The following is a 13338-nucleotide window of genomic DNA, read 5'->3' as shown; positions in this document are numbered from 1 at the left end:
TGGTTTCGTTTTTCCAATGATCGAAGGCTGCAAAGAAACGAAACGAAAATCCCTTTTTACAGGGACGGACTAGCATAAACGAATATATAATCGATCTGAACAGCCATCAAGCCTACCAATGGCTCGATTAGATGGATAAAGAGAGATAATATCAAACATGTTCGATCACTAGTCGTTCGTTTTTGGGGTCTATTAATCGAAACTATAATGAGATTATGACTATTTTCACATACGTTTTCAACACTCGATTCGTTTACCGAACGAATCGAAGGTTTAAACGAAGGCAAAAACGAACCGTGTATTCCCAGCATAAGAGATGGGTTCTGAGTAAGAACATAAGAGCCTGAGTAGTTCTATGCGTTATCCTCTGAGGCCTTTTCCCTCTCATTTTTATTTTTTTGCCGTTGGGGTTATATAAACCGGTTAAGCAGCTATTACTACTTTTTCGAAATTTAGAGGCTTTTCAATAGGCGGTCTTTTTTGTTCTCTATATGTTATTTCAACACTATTAGGTTCCTTGGTGTATGATCCCTATTGGGCCCAAGGTTTCCGCTCAGGTTTTATTGAGACCTTTAGAGAACATGAGATTCCGATCCTGAAATATCCACGGACTTAGATCTGTGATTTTACTAACATTCCTCATTGTTATACTACTTATGTAATTTTCTTTCTCTGCTATTTTCGGTGGCACACTGGCTTGTGTTCCCTTTTCATATGTCTGTAATGTATGCAATTGATTACTATATGCCAAGCCTTGTTACGTGCACAATGTAAGTATTTTGCCTCATGTTTTCTGCTCCTTTATATTCTTTCTCTCTTTTTGAAAAATAAAAGAATCTAAAAAAAATAAAATAAATCCAGGACGTGAATTTTATGTCCTAATTGGCCCCCCTGTTCATTCCAGGATGTGAAATTCATGTCCTGCACTTAAAAGGCCGCCAAACACTCTCGCACGTGCATGTGCGCCCCCGGCAGTCCCGCACGTGCACATACTCGTGCACGAGCGTGCATTCATTTAACTGTGAATGAATGCTGCTAATAGCAGCGCTCATTCATGAAACCAAGAAAAACAAAGTATTAAAGTGACAGTATTCCCATTAAATAATAAAGTGTTCCTTTTCCCTCCCAAAGTAAAATATTAACTCCTACCTAACTAATTAACCCCTTGTGTAACCTAAACTTAGCCCTAATATTAGCGGATACCTGTAATGGCTGCCGCCAGTAGCGATATGGCGACGGCTCCGGGACCCAACACCGTACATATGCATTGCTGTGCTGTGGCCTAGCAATGTATCTGTACCGCACTGAGGTTCCCAAACTGTGCACCATAGCGATTGGATCCAATCGCTACAAACGCACAAGCTGGCAATAATGGTATGCAACATTCCCAACTGATGATGAAATATGTCGTGTAGGGTATCGACTTAACTGGAAAAAGACAAGTAACCTATTATAAAGAGACTCTGTAACAAAATTTTCACCTCTATTTCTTCTATCCTATAAGTTCCTATACCTGTTCTAATGTGGTCTGTCTTACTGCAGCTTTTCTTAGTTGCACAGTCGCTGTAATATCTCTGTTATCTAATCTAATCTTCTTTTCTTTGTCAGGTTTGTCGGCTCAGGCAAGAATGTGCTGCTCTGCTGTGATAAGATAGAAGTTATGCACACCCTCTCCAGGCCCCCTGCAGGCTCTGTATGAGTCACAGACTGAGCTTATCTGAGCCTATCACAAGCTGGTTAGCAGCCATGTATTTTGTTTGTAAACACTGCCTAAAACTGGCAATTATAAGCCAGGATTGCAGAAGGGAGTGGCAGAAACAGCACAGAGGGGCCCAGGAGAACATAATGAATAGAATGGTATGCTTTTTATTGTAAGACTTTTAGAGTACAGATTCTCTTTAAGATGTTTTATAGCTGTGGCCATTTTCATGTAAAATTTGTGAAGGGTGAAATATGAAAAAAAAAAGTGACCTAAAGGAATGATTTGCATATTAAACAGTGATGCATCATGGGAGTTCCTTCTTGCTCACATAAAGTTTAGAAATGTACAAATGTGTATTTAGCATCAATAATAATGTGGTCTATCTGTTCTGTGCCTCCCGGAGTTCCTCCCAGCCTGATTACTGAATGCTTCCTCTTTGATGTACCCTGTACTGGTGTGTGTATGGAAGCTGGCAGCGTTTCAGTTTTGGGTATAACATCTTGCCCCAGGAACAGTGATGACTTCTCTTGAAAGCTTGCATCTGAGAATATACTGTATTTAGTAAGCTCATTACATTTATCGCCTGCAACACCAATTTTCCTTTTCATCTTCAACCAAAAATAAAGGAAGCTTAAAGCAGAACTAAAGTCAAATAAAGAGCACAGCGCACCACATAAGTTTCTATAACTGTTTAAAGTCATGCCATTTAAAATTAAATTATTATGCTGATACTGTCCACTAAAGTGTGGTGAGGATGTCTAAACCAGTCATTGGGCTTGATTCACAAAAGGGTGCTAACTTAGTTAGCATGCCTAAAAGCCCCTTAGCATGCCTAAAGCCCTTTAGGGCGCGCAAAGTTTAGCGCTGCACAGTGCGCACGGAACATAGCACCGGGTGCGATCAAACCGTCGCACCGGGTGCGCCCAAAACGTCGCACCCGGCACGCCCAAAACGGCGCATGGTGCGATGTTTCGGGCGCACCCGGTGCAACGTTTTAGGGACACCCGGTGCAACGGTTTCATCGCACCCGGCGCAACATCGATTCACAAAAGGGTGCTAACCCAGTTAGCACGGCCAAAGCTTTTATTGATCACGCGCAAAGTTTAACACTGCGCGGTGCGCGCGATCAATAAAAGCTTTCGGCGTGATAACTGCTTAGCACCCTTTTGTGAATCGAGCCCATTGTCTCCTGTCCCTGGACTTCCCTGTACCTCTCGCTAGGCAGCCAGAGAGTTTTAACACAAAACTGAAACAAAGAATGGAAAAACATCTCACGTCTCACATAACCTCTTGAGGACCACAGGTTTACACCCCCCAAGTGACCAGGCGATTTTTTACAATTCTGCACTCTGCAGCTTTAACAATTTATTGCTCGGCCATACAACTTAGCAGCCAAATGAATCTAGCCTCTTTTTCTGCCCACCAACAGAGCTTTCTGTTAGTGGGATCTGATTGCTGCAGCGATTTTTTATATAAAAATGGCTATTTTTTTTTAAATTCCCTCCATCCCACCTTCCTCCACCCATCCGAGATCCAATCAGTGTGATCACCTCTTATAGGGATCAGTCTATGAGAGGGATCAGATTGTGAGCCACTTGAAGGGACAGCTAAGTGACAAAGCTGTCCCCTGTACAGTGCTGCGCTAGATCGCAGCGCTGTACAAACTAAAATAACATTTTTTTTCTTCCCTCACAGCCTGTCAGCCCAATCCCGGCTGGCACTGCAGGCTGTCTACGGAGCGGGGCTCCGTAACTCAGTGGGGAATGCATCCCTCGCTAATGTCCGCCCACCGCTCTTGACGCCAATCGGCGTTAGGAGGTCCTGGGGGAGCCACTCTGCAACTGCCCATCGCCCTTAGGCGGTCGGAGAGCAGTGAAAATTCTGTTTTAAAAAGACAAATTTATATTTAATTTAAACTTTTTTTTTATGAATAAAGTAGCTACTAGGTTCATTTTAGTCTTTTGCAAAGTTCTAATGGTTCTAACTTGTGTACATGTAATACTGACTGGTCGCGGTGAGCTGGGCGCAAGGTGAGCCAAATCACCCTGCTGCCACTCAAATTCCCGGCGGTGTTAAATACTATACCCCCTCCGAGTCAGAGCAACTCAGAGGAAGTAGTAATTCGGGGTCCGGCAATTGCCGGTACCCCAAATTACCCTTGAGCGGGGTGTGCACCACAGCATTAGTGCTATGGAAGTGCCCAGCTTTGGCACTCGGCGCTGAGTGCCAAAACCATCTGCTTTGTCTAACAAACCATGAAATAACTAAGACTGTAAAACTCCTACTACCCAAGCCCTACCAATAGACCTATATGGATATGGCTTGCTCTGATAAAGGCTAGTTAACCTGAACAGCTGCTCTCTGAAAGCTGGTATGGCTCTATAAAATTAATAGGTTATAGACACACTGCACACCAGAAGTTCTGGATGTCTCTTTGGCCTTTCAGGGACCTAAAGGAATGATTTGCATATTAAACAGTGATTCATCATGGGAGTTCCTTCCTGCTCACATAAAGTTTAGAAATTTACAAACGTGTATTTAGCATCACTAATAATGGGGTCTATCTGTTCTGTGCCTCCCAGCCTGATTACTGAATGCCTCCTCTTTGATGTACCCTGTACTGGTGTGTGTATGGAAGCTGGCGGGGTTTCAGTTTTGGGTATAACATCTTGCCCCAGGAACAGTGATGACTTCTCTTGAAAGCTTGCATCTGAGAATATATTTAGTAAGTTCGTAAATTCATTGCCTGCCACACCAATTTGCCTTTTCATCTTCAACTGAAAATAAAGGAAGCTTAAAGCAGAACTAAAGTCAAATAAAGAGCACAGCGCACCACATAAGTTTCTCTAACTGTTTAAAGTCATGCCTTTTAAAATTAAATTATTATGCTGATACTGTCCACTAAAGTGTGGTGAGGATGTCTAAACCAGTCATTGTCTTCTGTCCCTGGACTTCCCTGTGCCTCTCTCTATGCCAGACGGAATTTTTTTACTGAGGTCCAGCTAAAAATAATCACTGTGTTAGAATATGGTATCACTGGGCAGCCATTGTTCTCCCTGAAAAGCTATTGATTTTTCTCTGTTCCTGTGAAAAATCTATTTTTTACTCACCTGAGGCTTCTTCCAGTCCTGAGCAGCAGTCTCAGTCCCTTGCCACAGCTCCGGTGGTCCTTGGTGTCCCCGCTGGCCGCCTGCAATGATGGGGTCGGGTCTTCTGCGCCCTCTCGAGCGCACGTCCAAGTCATCGGGCGCATTGTGTGCAGGCGCAGTATGCACCAGATGACGTGGAAAGTTGACTATAGAGTCAAATTATATGGCCCTTATAAGGCTCTGTTCCCATTTTGTCCATTTTACTGCATTGCAAAACTGACAGTGAACAGCTTGAATTTTATATATAGGAGCTGCTCACAGTCTGCATTGGACTCGTTGCAGTAAGCGAACCGCACTTCTGTGGAATCTTCGATAATCCCGGGCAGGCAGAAGCATTCCCCCTTATAGCCTATGGGGGTTCCGCATCTGCCCCATGTTCCAACCGCATCACAGCAGACCATCGGAGCGGACATTACACTGTCCACTCCCGCTGGCCACACTTGGTTCGGGGCAAGTAAAGACCAAGCCTAAAGCCCCTTTTACACTTAATCAGTTGCTCTCAGTTATAACTGAAAGAAAACTGATTTTCAAAGTAAGTCCCATGTTTTCCTATGGCACCTTTCACACTTAACGCGTTTTAACTTAAATCTTCTTCCCAATGCACTGCTATGAAAAAACCGCGTACCAACGCGCACTAACGCATACTAACTGATTAAGTGTAAATGGGGCCCAGAGTCTGTTTTTTTTTTTAATTTTTGAAATGCTGAAGAACAACTGATGTTAGGCAAATATTAGTCAGATTATAAATAGTCCTTCCTTAAACATGTTCCTGCATTCTTCCAGTGTACATCTCTTGTGTAGGGACCAACAAGGGCTTATTCACATGGAGGGATACAAGTGGACATTCCAGATGCCAGCAGACCACCCTTCAAATACCTGGTGCAGGGCAATGAAGTGAGCTGAATGCCTCAGGATACCTTTCAGAGTTTTACAGTTTGCCTGGTTTGTTACAGGTGCCCTAACATGTCATCACATCCCACTCAGCCAACCAGGTGTGACTATCATTAGACCAAAATGGATTTGCATTGACTTTTAACTGCAACATCATCTGAGCAGTCTCCTGGCCAGAGGTGTATCTAGGGAAAACAATGCCTATGGCAAAAACTGAAATCTGCCCCTAGGTAAGGGGTGCACCTCCAAAGATTAAGTCTTGGTAGAATTGGTTGTGTCCAAGTTGAGGTAAAGCATGGCCTGTAAGAATGAAGTATTGCAATATGTCACCCTATACATATCCCCCAAATAACAGGCAGCTTGTCCCTGCAAAATATGTAACCAGGCAGCAGAGTGTCCACCAGATAAAAAATAGAATCTGTATGGAGAACACAGGATGCCACGAAGCAGCACCCCCAGTAAGTGGCGCCCATGGCACATGCAGGGCCGTTTCTTGGGCAGTGCGGGCAGGGCGAACTCCCTGGGCACAGATCGGCAAGTAGAATGGGGGCAAAGGCAGAAGGACATAACCGCTAAGGAGCTGGTGACATGCAGTGCAGCCAATTAGAAGAAGATTACAAGCACCAACACCTTCCTTGACTCCTCCTGCGCTGCCTGTGCCAGACGTCAAGTCATGATCACGTATAACGTAAATGTAAGGAAAAAGGGAGGGTCGGGGAGCATATGTCACAAATAACGAAATCCAAAAATAAGTGAAAATTTACAAAAATTTATTAATATCATAATTAAACATATTAAAATAGCACCAATGTAACCTGCCAAAAAGCCACACTTGGTCACCAATCACACCTCAGACACACCACTGCCTGCGACCACCTAGTGTGGTCGGGGATCCCAAAACGAGGATAGGCCTAAACAAGTGTCTGATCAAAAAACTGAGGGTAATAGGAAAATGATGATGAAAGCAAGCCGGTACAAGTGACAGAAGTAAAATGAATCAATGCATCCAGCAGAGGCTAAAAAGCCAATATGGCATCTGCAAATCAATAGTTCAGATGAAACAGCACAGCCAGCATGAAGAGATGAAATGCAAGTAGCAACAAGCACAGATCAAAAGGGATGGCATGAAGCGTGAGCCATACTATACCCAATCCTGGTACAGCGATGCGGAGTCCAGTTAGCTCCTGGAGATTGTCTGGTCGCTCAGCCCCCTGTGTAGAAGCCCCAGGCTGGGGGAGCGATTATGGATCCAGTAGAGAAGTCAGGTCCAATATGCTGGTATAGCAGGCTGTAATGGCTGTGATGATCAAGCAGAGTCCCATAAGCCAAAGTCCCATGTATGCAGGAAGCTGGATAGCCTTTCCGGGTGAAGACCAAAAAAGTGCCTCAGGCCAGCAGAGGGTGGATGCGGAGGGTGGGCAGGTGGCGGAGCAAGGCAGTCAGGTGCTAGCACCACGCCGGCAGCCCTGACATGTTTCACCGGGTCTACCGGCTTTTTCAAAGGGAGGCGTGGCTAGAAATGTGTGCCGCCGACGGCTCCTTATAGGGCCGCGACATCAGCCGCGCGCGAGCACGCATGCGTAATTACGTACGCGTCAACAGACGCGCACGCGTACACATGCGCACTAACGCGGCGACGGACACGCAGCTGCAGCCTCGCCCCCACCAGAGCCCAATAGGCAGGCCAGACAAAAAGGTCGGCCTGGTGCGTAAGATGGACAGAATACGTGAAAGGGCAAGGTGGGGGCGAGGGGCAAGGAGGTCATACGGCGGCACACGAGTACACAAAAAGTTTCTCCATATATGTATAAACAAACAAACCAATATGAAAAAATAATACAAAACCATGCAAACACAAGCAAACCAGAAAAAATATATATAAATGTAACCTAGCTCAGAGTCAAAAAATATTAGCTTACTAACATCGGCGACTAGAGAGGTTGGGTCAAGGGAGACTGTGAAACACAGTGCCAAGATCCAAACCGTGCGAGAAAACAGCGCACTCAAAGAGCACGAAAACTGAGCAAACGTATGCTAGCTATAAACGGCGAATGTCACAGGGGAGAACCCATGGAGGCGACAGCTCGGAGCATATGCGAGCCCGCAGACGCAGGGGGCAGTGGAGGAACAGAGCAGCGGAAGGGGGCAGGGAAAGGGGACAGCAGGACCAATAGGAAGAAAGTAATAAGCATCAGTTAGGTAGAAAGGCCGCAAAACTGACCGTTTCATTAAGGCCAGGATATTCAGTGGCCTCTAACTCGTAGATCCACCTGGATTCTTTCTGTAGCAATAAGCGATCGAAGTTGCCCCCTCTGATCGTGGTATGTATACGGTCGAGACCGACAAAGCGTATACCAGAGGGCCTACCGCCGTGTTCAGTTCTAAAGTGCCTCGCAACGGGTGTGGTGGATGCAATGCTTTTAATATTGGCGATATGTTCGCCAATTCTAGACTTCAATTCACGTCCGGTCTTCCCTATATAGAATGCGCCGCAAGGACACAATAGGAGATAGACCACGAATTTGGTATTACAATTCACAAAATGTTGTAAACACCAGTGATGACCATTAGGGAGGACGACCTCCCTCCCAATAGATAAAAAGCGGCAAACAGTGCATCCACCACAACCGTATGTCCCGGTAACCGTGCAATGGGGACGCGTGATCTCAGTGCCCCGGAAGTGGCTCCTGACGATTAGGTCGCGGAGAGACGGCGCACGCCTGCACGTGATCTTGGGTTCCGGAGTCACTAATGGTTCAATTTTGGGGTCATTGGTAAGAATATACCAATGGCGTTGTAAAACGCGTGTGATTTCTTTAAACTGCGCAGAATAGCGCACGCAAAGGCGTGCACATTCCGCCACATCTCTCCGAGACCCGCCAGAGGCCAATAGGGCACTTCGGTCAGCCATCCGAGCCCGTTGGTACGCCTGTCGCAAAATGCGATCGGGGTATCCCCGATCCCTAAAGCGTGATCTTAAGGTCACAGCCTCCTCCTCAAAGTTCTCAAGAGAGGAACAGTTCCTCCTAACGCGGAGGTATTGGCCCACAGGGATGCCCCTGACGGTATGTCCAGGATGGAAACTGTCGGCCCTAAGAAGGGCATTCGTAGCAGTCTCCTTCCTGTACAGGCCCGTAGACAGACAGCCATGATCATCAATGATGATCCACATATCCAAAAACGAGATCCTACTACAGTCAAAAGTCATCGTAAAACGTAAATTCCTTGTGTTTTTATTAAGGATATCGACGAATTGTCTAAGTTCGCAGGAGGTCCCCGTCCAGACGATAAAAATGTCATCAATGTACCTGTGCCACATCAAAACGTGGCACAGGTACATCGAGAGACCATCATCCGAGAAGGTGACACGTTCCCACTCCCCCAGGTACAGGTTGGCGTAAGAGGGGGCACAAGTGGTCCCCATGGCCGCCCCCTGTACCTGGAGGTAGTGCGACCCGTCGAAAACGAAAATATTATTCAAAAGTAGAAATCTCAGTAGATCCAATAGAAAGATATTGTGGGCCGTCTGTCTAATGTCGAGCTCGCACAGGAAGGTCTCAACAGCAGCAATGCCAAGGTCGTGTGGAATGCTAGAGTACAGCGCCCCCACGTCCAGAGCAACAAGGTATGCATCAGGGGGAACGAACACCCCCTCCAAAATCCTCAACAGATGCATGGTATCCCTGACATAAGAGGGCAGAGCCTGCACATGAGGCTGGAGATGCCGATCAATGTACACGCTCGCCCGCTGCGTGATGACTCCTGATGTCCTGTAGCGGTACTGCAGGCTGTCAGAGCGCGGGGCCCATGGAGGAGTCGGCTTTCTGGGCTCTCTTCGCATGTGTGTGTTTCCTGGTCCCTGCTTTCTCCTGGATGAGCGGCTGGTCACTAGTAAGTAGGCCGATCTACTTGTGACCTGTGGCTGTGTGACTGTCCCTAATGAGTAAGAATTTGTGAGTTCACGGGAGCGGGGTGCAATTTTTACACCCTTGCCCTTGGTGGAATTTAGCCTAGACACTGCCCTGGGCACATGCCATACCTGCACCCCATGCCTCTGCTCCTGGCCCAGGCTTACCAATGACAGACCTAAGCTGTGATGTTCCCCTTGATGCCGAGACTGGAAGAATGCCCAGCATGTATCTGGCTTTCTGCTGCTATGGACAGGAGATCTGCTCTTACGGCTGACCTTACAATGAGAAGCCCGGTCACTCGCTAGGTGATCTAGACTGGCACATGTAACATGCAAGCATCAACATTCCAGCTCTACAAGGTTAATATTTAATTAAGCTAAGGAGGGGATGACTGGACTGACATGGAAGCATACCATTCGTGTTTGAGAGGTCACAGATTTTCTCAAGCACAAACAGGCTTATTTCACACCGGAGGTGCTGGAGATGCTGTTAAGTAGGAATGTAAATTGGCACACATTGCAGCTCGCTAGCAGTTGTGCACACTGAAACGCAATGTAAGTAAGAGATCACACTGATATGCCTAACATGTGAATCCAACACATCTTTCATAACATCTGTTTCCAAGCTGGGCCATTACTGCAAGAGAGCTATTAGAAGGCATTCACGTGGTATGGTGAGTTATTAAAGTGTGCCGACCAAAGAAAAGAGGTGTAAGTCTGTCATATATGGTGGCTGGATGGTGTAATGGTTAAGGGCTCTGCCTCTGACACAGGAGACCAAGGTTCGAATCTCCTGTTCGGTAAGCCAGCACCTATTCAGTAGGAGACCTTGGGCAAGACTCCCTAACACTGCTACTGCCTATAGAGCGTGTCCTTGTGGCTGCAGCTCTGGCGCTTTGAGTTCGCCGGGAGAAAAGCGCAATATAAATGTTCTGTGTTTGATATATATCCATGTGATTAGCATTGTCGTCACAGTCTCTGCAAAACAGACCCAGGGTCTACTTTATTATTGTCTATTTTATGCATTAACCTCTCTGGCGGTCTGAATATTCTAGTATTTCTAAACTTAAAGAATGCATTGTCTACCGCTTTACATTTAGAAATACAAAATAGCTAGAGAGAGTCTCCCCAGTATAGATAATCAGAGCACGCCCCCCCCCCCCCCCAGAATAGGTAGCCAGACAGTGCCCCCCCCCATATAGGTAGCCAGAGAGAGTCTCCCCAGTATAGATAATCAGAGCACGCCCCCCCAGAATAGGTAGCCAGACAGTGCCCCCCCCCCCCCCCCCCATATAGGTAGCCAGAGAGAGAATCTCCACAGTATAGGTAATCAGGTAAAAGTATAGGTAAGTGCAACCTTTACTCCAATATAGGTAGCCAGAGAGCCCCCCCCCCCCCCAGTGTAGGTAATCAGTGAGTACCCCTCCTTCAGTATAGGTAGCCAGAGAGGCAACCCCAGTATAGGTAGCCAGAGATTGCCTCTCCCTTTAGTATAAGTAGGCAGATAGTGCCCCCCATGCAGTTCAGCTGATGATTAGCCGAGGAATGAGCGACACCCAGCTTTAGTGAATGGCAGCTGAATGACAGGGCTTATTTGTAAGCACAATAGAAAACCACTGCATGTAACATCTAGCGAGCAGCTACACTCTCTTCAGATATTCACAAGCGAACAGGCACCACCTTATCACATGTGACGCTTTAAATACAATAAATAATAAGTAAAATTTTGCAGGCAGTGCAATGGCTGATTTCAAATTCTTTTGTGATCTTTTGAAATCCCTTATCACAATATTAGCTGCTGCAATCTTCTTTCTTAATGCCTCATACAGCTCTTTTGATCTCACCTTGGTGTTCTCTCTCTCTCTCACCTCAACAGTCAAGAGCGTACCAAACTCAGGCCTGTTTTCCGCAGACTGTTGAACTGTGTGCTCAGCAAGCTGTTACCAGGCTGCGGTGTGCAGTTACCAGGCAGCAGTAAGCAGTTGTCAGGCAGCAGTGAGCTGTTGTGAGAGTTTGAGAGGCATTTCACTGCCTATCAACAGACCTTGTAAAAGAGGCCTAAATATCTGAGGTTTAAATAGGGCACCAAACCTCCTCCAAAATGCTGGGTAATGATGTTCTAATCTATTACACCTGATGTACACCTGTGTGTGATTTGAGCCATTTAAGTGGAAATAAAAATGGGGAGTCCTGATTTATCCCTGACTAGAAATATCATTTTGTAGAGTTACATTTTACAGACGATTTTGGAAAATACTTTACTTCAGTTTTAATTGTTAAGTTATATTAGTTGAATCTCCCATAATTGTTAAAACTGAGATTAAATATCCATTTGTCCAAAAATGCTTTTAAAACACACAGGCTTTCATAGGATGTCCTCATTCTTTCATAGGGCATCAGCTGTTACCTGGGTTGACTACAAAACCAGGAAGCAGTTATCAGAAAATATAGCACACCTCCAACAGTCTGATTTTCCCACAAGGGAGTAAAGGGTCGGAAGGCTTGTGTTTGAAGTGGTTAAAGCACAAAATTGTGCTGTGCCTTTACTTCATAAAACATTGATTGTTGTTATTAAGGAAAGGGTTCTTTACAGTAAGAGTGATTAAAATGTGGAATGTATTGTCACAGAAAGTAGTTATGGCAAATTCTATATCTGTGTTTAAAGGGGGCTTAGATGCTTTCCTTGCATTGAAAGACATCCATGGCTATAATTACTAGGTGATGCCCAGTGATGTTGATCCAGGGATTTTATCTGACTGCCATCTGGAGTAGGGAATGATTTTTTTCCCTTTTGGGGCTAATTGGACCATGCCTTGTAAGGGTTTTTCGCCTTCCTCTGGATCAACAGGGATATGTGAGCAGAGGGTGCAGGCCGGTGTTGTTATTTATTTTCTGGTTGAACTTGATGGACGTATGTCCTTTTTCAACCCAAATAATTATGTAACTATGTGATTTTTCCATATTGAATTAATCTCAAATAAAGAGGAGCACATCCTTAAAGTTCAAAAAACGTTATTCAAATTGGCATTAAAAATCATACACATTAAAGGGGTTCTTCCGCGAATGAGGAAAAAAATTAAAAGTGGTTTATGCATATACTATTAAGCATCCTTCTAAAATAGTGTAAAAAGTTTTTTTTTTTAAATGAATGGTTTCATCAATACAGCATGTAATGTAACACAGTGACGTATGAAGGACTGGGAGGCTAATCCATTGGTTAGGGGCGTTGTTTTTTTACTTCCTTTTCACAACCATAACTCCTGCCTACGTAGTTTTCAGTGGTATAACCCACTTCTAGCAGGAATCGCCGTTATAGCCCTAACCGCTGAGCTGCTGAATGTGTTTACATTGTTGCTAGGCAACCAGAGGCCGTGCAGAAACTCATTTGTGAAAAAGAGTCATAAGCTGCTGGGAGAATGAATCAGTCCCATCTACACCATATGATTCTTTGTCAGATTCGATTCAATTTGATTTGATTCATTGATGTGAGTCAATCTGACATGTCCGATTCATGGTTTGATTCAATTTGATTCAAATTGAATCGAATCATGAATCAGACATGTCGGATTGAATCAAATCAAATCAATGAATCAAATCAAATTGAATCGAATCTGACAAAGAATCATATGGTGTAGATGGGACTGATTCATTCTCCCAGCAGCTTATGACTCTTTTTCACAAAGGAG

At 45.2% G+C, this 13338-nt stretch overlaps 1 long non-coding RNA gene across 1 annotated transcript in view; it reads right to left on the bottom strand.

Annotated features, from left to right (window-relative positions):
• The window catches only part of LOC137570474 (uncharacterized), a 56940-nt gene extending 52068 nt beyond the window's left edge, over positions 1–4872 (bottom strand). The window contains exon 1 of the long non-coding RNA XR_011031062.1: positions 4813–4872. This is a non-coding gene — a long non-coding RNA (uncharacterized lncRNA). The remainder of the gene's footprint in view (positions 1–4812) is intronic.
• Between the last annotated feature and the right edge of the window lie 8466 nt (positions 4873–13338).

Source organism: Hyperolius riggenbachi, chromosome 4 (genome assembly GCF_040937935.1).
Source record: "Hyperolius riggenbachi isolate aHypRig1 chromosome 4, aHypRig1.pri, whole genome shotgun sequence".
Lineage (NCBI taxonomy): Eukaryota > Metazoa > Chordata > Amphibia > Anura > Hyperoliidae > Hyperolius > Hyperolius riggenbachi.
Note: the sequence above shows the minus strand (reverse complement) of the source record. Positions and strands in the feature narration are given on the sequence as shown.